The sequence below is a fragment of the Spermophilus citellus genome, assembly GCF_964194105.1.
Source record: "Spermophilus citellus genome assembly, chromosome: 15".
Classification (NCBI taxonomy): Eukaryota; Metazoa; Chordata; class Mammalia; order Rodentia; family Sciuridae; genus Spermophilus; species Spermophilus citellus.
The window spans coordinates 17,111,353-17,127,766 of NC_138195.1; the positions used below are offsets into that span (position 1 = coordinate 17,111,353).

The window sequence follows — 16,414 nt, forward strand, 5'->3', positions numbered from 1 at the left end:
AGCCAACTTGGTAACAATGACAAGTTTGAGTGAGTAGAATCCTTGCCGTTTCTTAGAAGTTTTTTCCCCTAACTTCCACTTGGCTACTCTACTCTGAGCCAAACATAAAATAAACTTTACCTTTTCTAAAATTGTTCCTATGAAGTCTTTTGGTCACAGTGATGAAATAAGTGAGCCAAGACACTCATCTCAGACCTGAAGGGGCCTGTGATGAAGCTCTCCTCTTGGAGATTTCTGTGGACTCCGTAGAGAGACTTGTCTCACCAGATCTTGTGTTGCCTGGGGCACAGGAGAGTTTATGCAGTGCCTGATCCTGAGGCAGAGCCTTTTCTTGCTGTGACACTCATTCAAAATTGGTAGCTCACTGGATCATCTGATAAATGGATCAGTGTGGTCTATGTGGCATCTGAAACCTAGGAGTCTTGGTGAAAGCCATCTACTTTTTTAGTGGTGGCAATACAAGGAGCAACACTGTGTTATTTCCCTGAGAAGAAATGATCCCGCATATCCCAGACTACCAGACCCCCATGAACTTCACAGGTGGGGGGAAACCTTTGGTATCTACCTCCAACCGTTGGTTCACCTGTGAGCTATGATTGTCAGTAGAGTATATTCATGCTTTCTGATTAGAGAATATTGCATTTCCTGCTTCTAAATGGTCCAATCAAGCAATAACTTCAAGCATTGAGTTCTCAAGTCAATTCATTTATTTCCATCTGAAAAAAATGGGGCCATTAATGCCTGCCCTTATTCATTCCGGTGTAATTATGAGGGTCAAATCAGATAATATACAGGAAGCACTTAGCAAACTAAAGTATTATTCAAATATTAAATGGTTGATATAATTATCCTTACATATTGTTGGGGTTTTTTTTTAGGGGGGTGGTGAGATCTGAGCATTGAGAGAGGAGAGAGAAATGAATCAGATGTGACACAGTAAATCTCAAGTAAGTGGTGTTCAGAAAAAATATTGAGAATCAAGCAAACTAGGAGTTGCGCCTGTTCAGTTTAAGTGGTATCAGAAATCCTGTAAGTCCCAGCAGGTGACCTGGGGTGGAGAATTGTAGGTGAGGTGGAGCACCTCTAAGTTTATTTATTTATTTTTTTTTGATTTGTAGTTTCTTAGATGGAGATACAACTATACAAACTCATAATTAAACTCATCTTGAGTAGGAAGATGGTCTAGTAATTTGCTGATTCCATGTACGGCACCACAACCTTCCCATTCCTCACCAAGGCTGTCCTCACGAAGTCCCTGGTGCATGCTTTGAGAAGAAGGCGAGATCCTATTAAATGCTCTCAGAACCATCAAGGTATGTCCCTTGGGAGCTGGGCTGGGATTCATCAGATTCTCCCAAGGTCTCACTGAGTAGCAGGTATGTTCCAGAGTAGCCCATTTGACTTGGGGTGGGCAAGATGATCAGATGTATGGATTTGGGAATGATGAGTCGAGGGGCATGATGAGAGGAAGAGGCTCCAGAGCAAACCTTGCAGCTTTGGCTTTAGGAATGAGTTCTGTCTCCCTCATTTGCATGTTAGAGGATTGCACCCACCTAGAGATGGGCAGAGAGCCCAGCCTCTTGCTGCATGCTGGTTCTCTGGGACTGACAGCATGCTGCAAATCTAAGCTTGCCTTATGAATGAATGATTGTAATTGAAGAAAATAACTAGAAATACAATTTCATCCTGGAAAAAAACAAATGTGACTTGCAGGATGTAATCTCAAAACAAATTTTATTGTCAGTGTGGTGATTTCTTTCTTTCTTTTTTTTTTCTTGGTCCTTGAATGAAAAGTCAGCTGTCCCATGGCTAGAGTTATTTATTAAAAAGAAACATTAGAAATTAGAAAATATTTCAAATAATAAAAAACAACACTGCACTAATGTAAGGATACAAAATTACACAGGTGCTTATATGGGTATATAAAAACAAATATTTATTGAAGGAGAACTGAGGAACAAAAGCAAAAATATTCTTCTCTGAATGGCTGGGCTTTGTGGATTTGAATTGTTGACAACAAGCCTGACCTGAATGAAAAATTAAGTCTTCATGATGTACATGGCTTGTCTGCAACTTTTGTGTTCACAGACTTTTGGAGGGAATCACGATAAAGTGAAAATAGTGTAGAAAAATAAATTTGTAAAATATCAGGAACAAATTTGATGGTGTAATATTACCTTCTTTATTGACAACAGTTCTAAAGTTGTTATCAAAATGGAGTTCACTTAAACAAATCCAAACATATTGTAAATATCTTAGGGAAGCCAGTTTTTTTTTTTATTTGGGGGGGGCGGTACTAGGGATTGAACTCAGGGGCACTTGACCACTGAGCCATATCCCCAGCCCTATTTTGTATTTTATTTAGAGACAGGGTCTTGCTGGTAGTGCCTTGCTTTTGTTGAGGCTGCCTTTGAACTTGTGATCCTCCTGTCGCTGGGATTATAGGCATGTACTATCACACCCAGTGGGAAGCCAGTTTTTTTTAAAATAAATGATACTATAGTCTTAGTTTGCATGAAAATTTTCATGGTATGATGGCAAACATGGCTAAGAATATTTTCTGGTGTCTTAATGGAAATATTGCACTGTGCATTACAAGTACTTCAAAGGAATAGAAGGATGGTAGAAGAGCAATACTAGTGCACTTTAGGAATACAGAAGACATTGTACACACATATAGACATATGCATCAGTGTTCCATAAACATCCACACACACATGTAGACACACACACTAGAGCAGAGAGCCATGCTTATCAATATTCCATTGGGTTTCCATTGGAGCCTCTTTCTGAGCCTCTTCCCAGTTAGGTTGGATATTCTACCCGATGGACTGGGAGTGACAGTGGCAAGGGTCACATTCAAGATAAGTAGATAAGAGCCAGCTCTATTTCTTCTGCTTAGACTTTGGAGATCATAATCATAGGTGAAGGGGGCTGCTGAACCTGTATTAAATATTTTGTGAAAAATAAGCCTGTGTGTGGTAAGCAACTCTGATAATGGTGTAAGTCATAGGAGCTAGTGTCAACCAACCTTCACCTATAACCAAAAGGACTGAGCTCTCAAATATACCCTAGACAGTGGCAAGAACAATACCCAATGGTTGAAAAAGCAGACATATCATATATATTTTTAATAAACATTTAATAAACATTTAAGATGTAACCCTTTAAGATGGCAGTAAGTTGGTACCATACCATTCATATGTATTTAGAGAAACTGTATTTTCACCCCCATAGTGATTTATGACATGTTGGAAATCTCTGGGAATTAAACTATTTTCCATTTTTTTTCTCACCTTACTGATGCTTGAGCCTAATGATACTTTTCTATGACTTGAAGATAGTTGAGTGAGTTCCCCAAGGGCTCATGTGCTGGAAGCTTGGTTTCCAATGTGCTAATGTTATTGCAGTAGAATCTTTAAGAAGTGGTACCTAGTGCAAGGTAACTAGGTCATTAGGGGCCCTGCCTTTGGAAAAGGATTAATGTAGTTCTCTTAGTAAACTTTTCTTTACCAGGTTGTGAACAGCCATAGAACCTTTGCCCAGGTACTGGTGCCATGCTGCTCAGATCCCCTAACCACCAGAATCATGAGCTAAACAAATCATTTTTCTTTATGAAGTACTCAACCTCATGTATTTTGTTATAGTAATAGAAAATGGACTAGTATACCTTCCTTAATCCAGACATCCAGAACTTTAGATATGGATTCTGGGAAGAAAATTCAGGGTTGATGGGGAAGGGGGCATTCAAAAGATCTAGGGGATTCCTGGCCACAAAAGGACAAGGATGTGATAAGAGTTGAGGATGGATCAGGTTCAACTATTTAGCCTATATGAGACCATTCAATAAAAGCTATTTATGGGATCTAGGCTTTGAAAAACATCAAATGGATATCCTATTGGCCATTGATAATAGGACAGAGTTAAAACAGTGGTGTTTACAATGTGGGCAAAGCATTGGTTCAGTCAAAACAATATCCAACATATAGCCATATTTGTTCTGTGCTAAATAACTTACACCACCCTTTCTGATCATTCCAACAACCTTCTGAAATAGGATCAATTGCATGTTAATGATGGAAAAAATGAGGTCCAAAATTTTAAGTAACTTACCTGAAGATCATAGAATTATTAAATATTGGAGACAGTATTCAAAACCAAATTTGTCAGACTCAAAAGAATCTACTCTCCTCATGTTTGCTCAGGAAAAACATGAAAAAAAAAGCAAAGAAAAAGATGAATTAAGACATCTCTATGAGAAGTTGTACTCTTTGTGTATAATGTACCAAAATACATTCTACTGTCATGTGTAAGTAATTAGAACAAACTAAAAAAAAAAAAAAAGAAGAAGTATCCATGACCATAAGCAATGTGGCAGAGAAGCACGTTGGTGCTTCAGGAGCAGGCCAGGAGGAAGAGGAAGCTTGGGAAATAGGTGTGTCAGAATCAGGCCGGAGCCAAGCCAGTGTCAGTTTCCAAGGGGAAATCTATTCTGGTATTCAGGCAACAGCAGAAGTTTCCAGTAAATGCAGGTAGAATAGCAAGGCAATATGCTTGTTCTCGCCGATCTATTTAGCACCTTGCTGGAGGAATAGGGCAAGGTTTGATCCTTGAGAAGGGTCTGGGCAATACTTCCACCTGGACCTCTGGGCAGAACTCCAGGCCAGTGGGTAGACTGGGTGCGAATCAGAATACAGAAATTGATGAATAACACCCCAACTAGAGATACCCCCCTCCCTGCAAAGCTCAGCAAGATGGTCAGCACTGAGATTGTGAGGGTATCCTGGTTCACTGTGGGCCTTGGGACACTAATGGACAGTAGGGTCTGCTCTTATAGATAGTGGGATTAAGCATCAGAATATTTAGGCAGTTATAAGCCTATAGTTTAGAGCTGCACAGAAAGTCTGCAACTGACACTGGTTTAAAGGAGACAAACTGCTTTGGAGAACCAGGTTACATTTCACCATATTTGAATATACAATTATATACAGAATTTAAGGTCATCAGAAGTGTGGTCATAAAGGAAAAGAAAACCATCAAAGTGGTTGAAATATGATGAACCATCAAAGTGGCATGAATATGAAGATTATGAGCCAGGTATTTAAAGTTGGGTATTGATGGACAGCAGAAGGCAGCAAGTCTGAAGCAGGAGACAGGCAGCCTCTATAGCTACATACTGCGAGGTTGTAAGGTGAATCCCCGGGACATAGCCCTCTTTCAGGAACTCAAATAACTTTTGAGCTCTTACCAGTTTTGTTAAGTGTGCACATGATTAAAAAGTGAATTGAAATATCCTGTCTGAGACACGTTTTCCAGTTCCCACCAATCACATCTTATTTCTGGATAGCTTCATTTGCCTGGTCTTTAGGCATTTGACAACCTCTGTAGATCTTTATGTACCATCTCAGGGTGTCTCTTCAACCTTGCCCTTCTTTTGCAAGCAGATGCTGAGGTCCAGTCTCAGACTTTCTATTTCATGATAGACAACACAGCAAAGACAGGCCCACCCCTCCTCACCGCCCCTCTGCAATCTTTTTCCCTAGGACAGGACTCAGAAATGCCCCCAGCATCCCTATCATGATACTGCTCAATCTGGCAAGGGAGACCAAAAGGAGAAAACAAGAATATTTGTTGAGAATTGGTGGTGGCACAAAGATGGAAGTGGGTAGCAGAGACTAAGGGGGGGAAAGTCCTTTTCCTGGAGGTCCAAATTCAATTGACAGGTCAGGGAGCTCCAGGTTCGGGTGTTATTAATCATAAAGTTCTGCTAACTTTCAGAGGTGGGGCTTTTAGGCAATGATTTGTTCATGAAAAGTTTACCTCATCAGTGGGTTAATCAAATGACAGCAGAATGGACTTCTGGAAGTGGGGCTTAGCTGGGTCACTGCAGCATGCCCTGGGAGGGTTTATATCTTCTCTCTGGCCCCTTCTTTCCTTTCTCTGCTCCCTGATTGCTCTCAGTTGAAAAGGTTTGCTCTGCCCCATCCTCTTGCCATGATATTCTACTTCACCTTAGAGCCACAGCAATGGAGCCTACAAACTATGGATTGAATCTTCTAAAACTATGAACACAAATATACCTTTTCTTCTCTAAGTTGTTCTTGACAGGTATTTTGGTCACAGTGATGTAAAGCTGACTAACATGGTATATACATATATATTTTTTTTCATTCACCTATCAGTGAAATAAACATGGGAGTCATGCAGCATGCTTCAAGGAGCTGTGGGGTGGTCCTTTGAGAGTCATGTTCTGGGGTATTCAGAGAAGGGGAATTTTTAGGGAGATTCAAAGAGCTGAGCAGAGTTGAGTGAGATAGAACAAGAGGGTTATTGTCATTCCCAGAAGCTGCCCCATCCCATCTGCCAGTGCAAGTGGCTGCTGGGATCTCATCCTCAAATACACACCAGCAGCACACTGGGTTTCAAAAACCTGGTATGAAGAGAAGAATGCCACCTATCCCACTAATTAGTTTTATGCAGTCTACATGCTGAAATCATAATATTTTGGATATATTAGGTTAAGTAAGTTAAATTATTAAGTAATTTTATCAGTTTCTTTATATTGTTTTTTTTTTAAATGGAGCCGCTAGAAATTTTGGAATTACGTATGTGGTATTCCAGTTTCAATCAGATAACACTAGTTTGGGCTCTTCTTAAAGCTCCAGGATTATAATTTAATATTCAAAATAAAACATACATGCACACACACACATACACATGCACACATGTCCATGTGAGCACACAAGTACACACATCACATAGTAGGGAGTTTCAGGTGACTCTAGAAGCTGGAAGATAAGTCTGTAGAAGTTGTCCTTTGAAATTGTGATACACACAAAAAAATAATACAGACTTCTTCAGTTGCCCTTAGCAACCCTGTGCTAATAGTAAGTCTCCTTTTTTTTTGAGTGTGTGTGTGTGTGTGTGTGTGTGTGTGTGCGTGCTTGGGTTCTTGGACCCTTCATCTCTGCTTTAACCTCAAATCCAGCATGGACTGTTTTCCACTTTCTCAATGTCACCATAGATTCAGGGTGTGAAATGTGTTGGGGAAAACCAAACAGGCACCAACATTTTAGAAATAAGAAATCATTTCCCTCAGACTTTGGGAGTTAACATGATGGAGCTTTCCTGTATTCCAGCTGCAACATTGGCTCTGGCAGACTGGCTGTTCTCTGATATAATGTAAAACATAACTCAGTGGTCATTTCAATGTGTAAAAAGTTCAGCAGTATTGTTAGAACTATCATCATAAATCAGAAACAACTTTCTTTAGGGACTCTATTGCCACTTGATTTAGTATTTCCTGGCACCTTGCCTATCACAGAATGAAGCCACAATTGCTTCCTACAAAAATTGTTATCTGAAAAATTATCTCACCAGAAACCTATAGATAGCTTTGCAGCTTGCAGCCTTTAATAATCTATGGCTGATCTTTGTATTGAGAATAAATTTAACAATGAGACCTATTGTTAAATTGAATAATATATTCCATGAAACAACTTCCAAGTAAAAATGTTTTTTTAACATACCATTTGTTCCAAAGTTGGAAAAATAAAATTCAGCAAAATATTTATACTTTGAAATACAAGAAATTATCCTAAGCAAATTTCACACTGACATGTTCCACTGTTATACAAATAAGGAAAATGTGAATGGGCTGTAAAAGTAGGGAAGGATGACAGCCACATGGTCTAGGCATTTTTTTTTAGATTAGTTCTATGGGATGAATAGTTCCTCACACATAAAGGAGAACTAATACATGGAGGAAAGTCTAGCAGAATCCCTCCAATACTCCTAGTTTTGCCTGACATATGTGCTGTAGGAGAGAGAAATGCAGAGGGATAGGGAGAGGCTGTCAGGAACTCAGTAGATGGGAATTCTGCAAATCACAAACCCTTAGTGGCACTAATCCCCAGCTGACACTTGTCATGAATTTGGGGCCAGGGCCAGCAACAGGAGTGAAACCAATCAGTGGTCTGCCCAAAAAAAAAAAAAAAAAAAAAAGAATATTTCCAGGAAATTCTTGATGCTCCCAAACTGAGAAAAGAAAGTCAAGCAGAGATGCAGAGTCTACATAGGCCCATTCGAGACTGGCTCGCCTCCTGTCTCCTCAGAGAGCTGAAGCAGCAGAGTGAAACTGCAGTAAATCTTAGCCTATCTACCCTTCCTTCCCCTCCCCTGGGGTATGAATGATTCAGGCTAGGATCTCCACAACTGGTTCTGGAAACATTGCACTTTCTTTTTCATATTGGGCCACAGAGAAAAACCACCAGGCAAGTGAAAAGATAGTGCAGTTCAAAAGAGGAACACTCTGAGGAATTAGAGCAAATAATTTCTTATGAAATATAGTTTCATATAGGAGACGGGAAGTTTTGAGAACACTTTGGATGTATGTTTCCAACTAACTTTGAGCAGACATTTCTTCTATGCAATTGAAGTAGGCAAAACCAGACAGGTTTGGGAAGGTGGCAAGGAGAGTTTTTAAAAAATGTTCATTTCAAAAATCTAAATGGAGAAAGTAAAGAGCTAAATGGATCTTTTGGAACAAAGATTAGATGGAGCAGAAGTCAACTTTGATATCACAGAGGAGAAGGATAAAGTTAATGGGTGGAAAATCTGTAAAAAACAGGGACAAGAGATATATTTAATTTACAAATATTTGGAATTTCAGGGAAAAAAACCCAACAACAACACAACAAAAAGCGGTGTTATTATTAAATAACTGTTGGGAGAAACTTTCCTGAACTAAAGAAAGACTAAAGTTTTCTGAATAGCAGACAAAACTAACAAAAAGTTTTTTAATAACTAGACTTATTCTTATAACTTATTTTAATTTCAAGAGTAAAAACACACAAACAAACAAATTCAGCGAAGATCCAAGCAGACAAAACTTGGCTCTAACTTCAACTTTGAAACATGAAGAAGACAATTATCAATGTCTGCAAAATTAGAAGGAAGGGATTGGGTGGGGCAGCTAGACAGATAAAAGGTGGGAAGACTGGGCAATATTAGGGCATCCTGTTATTAAGTCTTTTGCAGTTCATCTAAAGTTAAAATTTAAGTGTCTGTCCTACATTTTATTTCTTTAGAAAAAAACAGAAAAAAGCTAACCTATATTTCATTTGAATCATGCTAAGCTAGCCAAATAAAGAATCAAACTATCAAAGTCAAAAGTGGAGAATTCATAATATAAAATGATAACAAATAAATTATCCTTTCTCCCCAAAGCAAACCTATAAAACAAAATTAATGTACTTCTCAATATATTAAAATATCATATGGTTAAATACATTAACTTACTACCATCTAAATTACTTACTACCATTATTGAAAACTGGAAATTCAGTGACCCAGACAGAAGACAGGAAGTAAAATCAGAGTATAGGTGGGCATAGTGGCACATGCCTTTATTCTCAGCGACTCAGAATGTTGATACAGGAGGATTACAAGTTTGTGACAAACCTCAGGAAATTAGTGAGGCCCTAAGCAACTGAGCTAGACCCTGTCTCAAAATTAAAAAAAAAAAAAAAACAACAAAGACATGGTGGAACCCAAGGCCAAAATAATCAATGTGATAACAGGGTTTAATTTATTCTAGTGAAAGGAAAAAAAATCCACAATGAAAATTTAAGTTTTGCATTTTCTATTGTGAATATAAAAGTTTCAAATACAAATAAAAGTTTTAGTCACACAAAAAGAAAATGGGAGAAGAGCTATTGGCAGTGGTGACATATTTGTGCTGTGTTAGATTATGTGGACACAATTCAGTAAGCATGTCATGTATTTGTATTGCAAAACATGTGTAACTTTCCCAAACATACTCAAGGTATTAAAGTACAAGTTGACCATAAGGAACGTTTTAGCAAATCCCCAAAGTAGAATTAAAACTCCCACCAGCGCCCAGGTTTTGGTTATGTTGTAGAACATCCAGTGCTATTTAGAGACCCTCAGGATGATGACTGTTTTCATAAGATGCTGACCGACAGTCCCTGCAGCACACCAGGAGGAGGTTAGGGAAGACCATCACCATGTATTAAAAAGAAAAGAGAAGAAACCTGGCTTTGGTCGGTTGTAAATATAATCATCTCCCCACCCTCAAGCTTTGGCTATTTGTCCAGCTGGCAATTATTGAGGCTTCAGCCAATAATGAGACCAAAGTCTAACAGTGTCTCGGGTAAACAGTTTTCAGTTTCAACAGAAGAGCAACTTCCATGGACTCGCATGCTCCCTTTGATTTCAGATATATCTATGGGATTCTGAGAACTGCTGCCATGGAAAGGAAGTGATTTTCCCTTGAAGGGCATGTTTTAGAAGGAGCGATCTTCAAGTGAAGCCAAATGGCTCTGCAAATATCCAGGTAGGCATGTTTCTTTTTAAGGCCATTGCTGGACCACATGGTAATTAATGATTTATATAGTGAGTCCTCCCTGAGGATCTGAACTACTGAATATGCTGGCTCATAGCAAATTAGATTAGGTTTTCATATGACTTTTCACATGGTAGTGCGTCTATGAGGAAAAACCACTGACTCTCAGCAAGGCATCCAGCAAGTGAAGTCAAATGAAAAGGGCACATGCCTTTCCTTGACAGAAGTGATGTGTGCTTAAAGACAAGGTCACAGGATACAAGGGTAATTAAGTTCTTTTAAATAAGTAGATAGTTGAGAAAAAGCATGGAACTGTTGTTCTCTTCAACATGCCACCCAGGCTCCACTCCAATTACTGACTCTTTAGTGACTTGTCCATGTTGGTATGGAGCTGATATCCCTGGATCTCCTCAGAATCGGACTAAGAAGAATGGGGCTGAAAATCTCGTCATTTTGTCAGGTCCCTGCAGTTGTCCAAGCCCCACTCTCCTGCCTGATCACCCTGCTGTTACAGCATGAGTTCAGTTCAGGCTCTCCCCAGCTGAGAAGCATACATCTATTTACATACATACATAATCTCATTGTGAGATCTTTTTAATTTAAACACTTACATCAGTTATTTACAACTGCATGATTTCATTCCACACAGTGGTGAAATTTTTTTCTCCATATATGGACTCATTGGGTGGTCATAAATAAAGCGTCTGGGTGGAGGAAATGGAGTGTCCTTCCCCCGGGGTTATTCCAGGGGAAGCCTGGAAGGAAGCAGAGCCTTGCTATTTCAGGAAAGCTGATGGATGCTTCGGGCTCCAAGGCTGTAGCGCAGGGCTGAGAGCTGGGCGGCAGCTGTCCTCGATCTCATAGCTCTAATGGAGGGGAGCTGCCAGATTTTCATTGTTTAAACACTTAACTAAATTAGCTATGAAAAGAAGGATGGGAGGAGCCCTGGTTAGTGGGGGAATTCAGGCCTTCTGGCTTCACACACTTCACACGCGCTCGCGCGCGCGCGCGCACACACACACACACACACACACACACACTGATTTTCCCAACAGTCTGCCAGGAGGACCTGGCAAGAGATTGTGTGCCACTTATAGCAAGATTAAAAACAACAACAATAATAATGAAAGTGACTGCTTTAGAAAGCTGTGCCTGACAGTGGCAGGTCAGGGCATAGGACTCTGGGTCCACTGGCTGGGCTGAGAGTTGGTGTCAGGTGCTAGGTGAGCAGAGTGAGGCTGGTCTGAAGCAGTGGCCTGGAAACCTAAGGACGAGAAATCAGGGCCTCCAGTGCTGGAGATGGAAATATTTGTATGAAAATCAGAGCTGTGGGTCTCACTCTCTGAGGCTTTTTGTGATTATACCTGACTTACTGGGATTTGTCAACCTGGGGTAGTCTCTAGTGGATGGCCACAGGGAATGGTCATGGAATTTATCCTCCTCAGCATTTTGATCAATGGGTTGAATAATACCATGAAAGGCCTTGATCTAACATCCCAATAACTTCAAATATGAAGCACATATGAAATGCAGAACAGAGTCATGACTAGAAATGAATTGGACAAAATGGTAAGTTGTGCCAAGACCAACAAGGTGAAGTTCTAGGAGTAAATGGGAAATTCTAAAAATAGATTCTACAAATCCATTTCATAAGCACAAGAAGGCAGAACTCTGGCTGGGCAGATGCAGCACATCAGGAAATAGTGTGGGCTCTAGCTAAGTCCATGATACTAATGGATAGGCAGGATTCATTCTCCCCAGGAAGCACCCACAGATTCTGGTTTGGATCAACTCCAGTCCAGAGAGGAGATGTGTTCTGAGGTCATTGCTCCTTGGTGCCATGATGCTGTGGAGCATCAAGTGGACATAGTATAGTCCTCCTTAAGAAACCAAATCAGTTCCTTCCTCTGAATCATGATATGAAACATCTTTAATAAATAGGACTCCTCAAAATGATCCTTGGAGGGCTGAGTATGTCTTCCCCAGGTGGACGAAAGGTTCAATGCTTCAGCCTAGAGAACTTCTCTAGGTTGAAGAGGCCCAGATAAGACAAAGGCTTCTGGGACCAGCCTGACTTTCTGGGGTCCTCCAGACCGAGGTTCACCTCCTGGGGATGCACCATCTGAATAAGTGTTCATGTTCTGGAAGATCAGCCTCGACAATGTGTGCTTACATCTCTGGATTAAGGAGGTCACATTATGCTCTTCTCTTTCCATGCTAAAGAGGGTAAGGAAATTGCACTTATTTTTCTGTGGGTTGGACATGAACAGGAGAGACTTTGATAAAGCTGCATAGGTCATCAAAACCATCATAAACTCATAATTTGTCTTTTAATTCCTAAAAACTGTAACAGAGAATTTTTTCAAATCTTCTTTGTTTTATGCTTTGCAGCAAACATCAACCAAGGTTCCATTTCTGTCGCTCCAGGTGAAGTTTTTATAGGTCAATGTTTCATCTCTGTAAGCCCCTCACATTGTCACTGCAAGCTGGGACTGAGCTATTTCCCTACTCTGCAGAGAAGAACCTGGGGACCAGAAGAACTCAGCAAAAGGCATGGTGAGATTGGACTTCAAAACCAGCTTCAGAGATCCAATCTGTAGTCATTGGACAGAGACTCTATTCAAATCACAGTGCAAAATGAGCTGACTCTTTTTGCTCAGACTCCCAAAGATGGAAGTAGGTAGCTAGACTAAACACAGTACTAGATGAAGACTGTGGGAATGCACCTGTGAAAACACCCTCCTCTAGGTTGCAGTATTACTCATCTGTCTTTTGGTGAACATTATTTATGCTTTGTGTATATTCCAGGTTTTCTGTGTAAAGAAATTTTGTACTCATCACTCAAAAAAGTCATTTAAACATAGAACCATGCAGACACATGGAGTAAGTACATTATACAAAATGGAACACAATTTTACATGGAAGGCATTGTGTCCCTGCCCAGGAACTGAGACCCTTCTGTTCAGGAAATCAGAACACTGAGATTTCTATGACTTTGACTATGTTGATATCAAATTGATTTTATAGAGTCTTCTCCAATCCTGGCCTGCATACTGGGTAAACTTCCTTAAAATAATCAGCCCCAAACACTCAATAGTGTCCGGATAACTGGGTAAATAGCTGTCTCCTCCTAAGTCTACCCTCACACTGAAGAAACCATACCTTCCGTTCCTCCCTTGTCTCTGAGCCCTGAGAGATCTAGTTGGAGAGAAGTAGTTTGAGGGACCAAGAGAAGCCAGGACAGGGCTAACTGAGGGTCTAGGATCCAATATGTTCTCAGGCCAGTCAGCCTGCAAGTCACAGAGACACAAGGGCCTGGGAATAGCCCAAGGGGCAGCCCAGAGGCATAGCTGTGAGATTTGATGAGCAACTTAAGTTTGGGAGGTGTGGTTCTGTCTTAGTCCATTTGTGATCCTCTGATGAAATACCTTAGAGTGCATAATTTACAAAGACATATAAATTATTTTTTGTAGTTCTGAAGGTTGTGGAGTCCATAATCCCAGCACTGGTGTCTGGTTAGGGTTGCTCTCAGCTTTTGGCAGTGTCCTCATGACAGAAAATAGAAGGGGAAAAAAGTACTCCCTTCAACTGGGAACTTGTTATAGGATGCTTGCTAATCCCACTCAAAAGGGCAGAGTCCTCATGACTTAAATCAATTCTCAAAGGCTTCACCTCTGTATACTGTTGTATTGGGGATTAAGTTTCCAGAAGAATTTTCGAGGGCACATAAATATCCAGACCTTAGCAAGTCCTTTAGAGGCTTTGTGCTCTCCTGGTGTCTTGGTCCATTTGGGCTGCTTATGACAAAGTACCATAGATTAAGTGGCTTATAAACAGCAGGGATTTCTTACAGTTGAGGAGGCTGGGAAGTCCAAGATCAAGGCCACAGGAAATTTGTTGTCTGGGGTGGGTTCACTTCCTGGTTCATAGAGTGTAACTTCCTGCATCCTCACATGGTGGGAAGAGGGTGAAAGGGCTCTTTGTGGTCTCTTTCGTAATGGTGCTAATCTCATCATGGGGGCTGCACTTTCTTCTAAACCTAATTATTTCCCAAAGGTCCCATGTCCCATGTCCAAAATACTTTCACACTGGGGTTAGGTTTTTTTTTTTTTTTTTTAGTTTTAGGTGGATACAATATTTTTATTTTATTTCTACGAACCCAGTGCCTCGCGCATGCTAAATGAACTTGCTACCACTTGAGCCACATCCCCAGCCCTGAGGGTTAGGTTTCAACATATGAATTTTTGGGGAACATAGACACTCAGTTCATAGCACCTGGCTGCTAGCCCTGGAGCCAGCCCTGTGCCCTGTGCCTTTTCCAAGGCCCACATCACCTGTCACACTCATTCCACTTTGAACCCACCCTGAGCTCACTGATGGTTTGCTGACCTCTTGGGACATCACTTTCTCACCTTTCCCTGCCTCAGGCTCTTCCATACCTCAGATTCCTATTGTTACATCATCTCACTGGCCTCTTCTCTGTCTTGGTTCTCCCAACTCTGCCTGGTTCTCTTTGTTGTCATGGTGACCTTGTTGAGTATGGATTTCATCACACCAAACTCTCAGCATCCTTTGCCGGACTCCCAACTGTTCAAGTTGGCAGCCTGCGGCCCATCCTCACTGCCCTGACCCCATCGCTCTCTCTCCACACTCACCCTTCCTCCCCCCACCTCTCATTGCTTCCCTAGCACTGATCCCTGCAAGCTGCTCACTCAGTGCCCTGGTTCTCTTTCTTCCCTCTCTGCCTGGCTCTGTGCTTTAGAGGCTTTGTGCTCTCCTGGTGTCTTGGTCCATTTGGGCTGCTTATAACAAAGTACCATAGATTAAGTGGTTTATAAACAGCAGGGAACCACAAAGAGCCCTTTCACCCTCTTCCCACCATGTGAGGATGCAGGAAGTTACACTCTATGAACCAGGAAGTGAACCCACCCCAGACAACAAATTTCCTGTGGCCTTGATCTTGGACTTCCCAGCCTCCTCAACTGTAAGAAATCCCTGCTGTTTATAAGCCACTTAATCTATGGTACTTTGTCATAAGCAGCCCAAATGGACCAAGACACCAGGAGAGCACAAAGCCTCTAAAGGACTTGCTAAGGTCTGGATATTTATGTGCCCTCGAAAATTCTTCTGGAAACTTAATCCCCAATACCACTTTTTCAAGTTCCAGGATAATAGACTCCACCTTAAAATGCTACAGTGCTTCTGCCACTATGGAAAATTAATTGCTTTGTCTTGTGAAGTTTGTTGTCCATTCTCCTACAGAAAAATATCCTGGATTGAGTTCTAGTACTGCCCCACACTTGCTGGTAACTCTGGGTAAGTTATGATAGTCCCTGGTTAACCGACTGTGTCAGAATCTCAGGGTAAAGTAGGGACAATAGTGGCTAATTTGGGGCCATGAATTGAATTGTGTCCCCCCAGTGCATATGATGAAGCCCTAATACCCAGAGTGATGGTATTTGGAGATGGGACTTTGGGAGGTGATTAGGTTCAGGTGAGGGGTGTGGGTTATGGGGTCATCATGATGGGATTAGTACCCTCAAGAGGAGGCACCAGAGGGCTTTCTGTCATGTGAAGACACAGAAGGTGGCTGCAAGCCAAGGGCAGAGGCTTTTCAGGATCCAAACCTGCTGAAATCTTGACCTTTGATTTCCAGCCTCCAGAATTGAGAGAAAAATTTCTCTTGTTTAAGCAAATTAGCTCGGGGTATTTTGTTATGGTAGCCAGAGCAAATAAAGACATAAGACACTTATTGTGAAGTTAAATATAATTATAAATGTTGTACACTCTAGTACAATCAACAGCCCACATACCATAAGAACTGATATCTAATGATACTCCAAATTATTGTTTTTCTCATTATGTTAGGTAATTGCAAATTTCTTCTTTCTCACATCGATAGCCCTTTGAAGATAATACTTATATCTTAGCAATTTTTCTATAACCCAGAACTAGCCTAGAGTTTGGCACATAATATTTGCCTAGTGAATATGTGCTACATAAATAAACTTACTTTTAATACAACATACTATTCGTTACAGGAAGATC

The 16,414-nt window shown here is 40.8% G+C and overlaps 1 long non-coding RNA gene across 1 annotated transcript in view; it reads left to right on the forward strand.

Moving 5' to 3' along the window:
• LOC308634617 overlaps positions 1-14,037 on the forward strand; it is a 31,785-nt gene extending 17,748 nt beyond the window's left edge. The window contains exons 3-5 of the long non-coding RNA XR_014019050.1: positions 1,119-1,313; positions 10,241-10,357; positions 12,758-14,037. This is a non-coding gene — a long non-coding RNA (uncharacterized lncRNA). The remainder of the gene's footprint in view (positions 1-1,118; positions 1,314-10,240; positions 10,358-12,757) is intronic.
• The last annotated feature ends 2,377 nt before the right edge of the window (positions 14,038-16,414 follow it).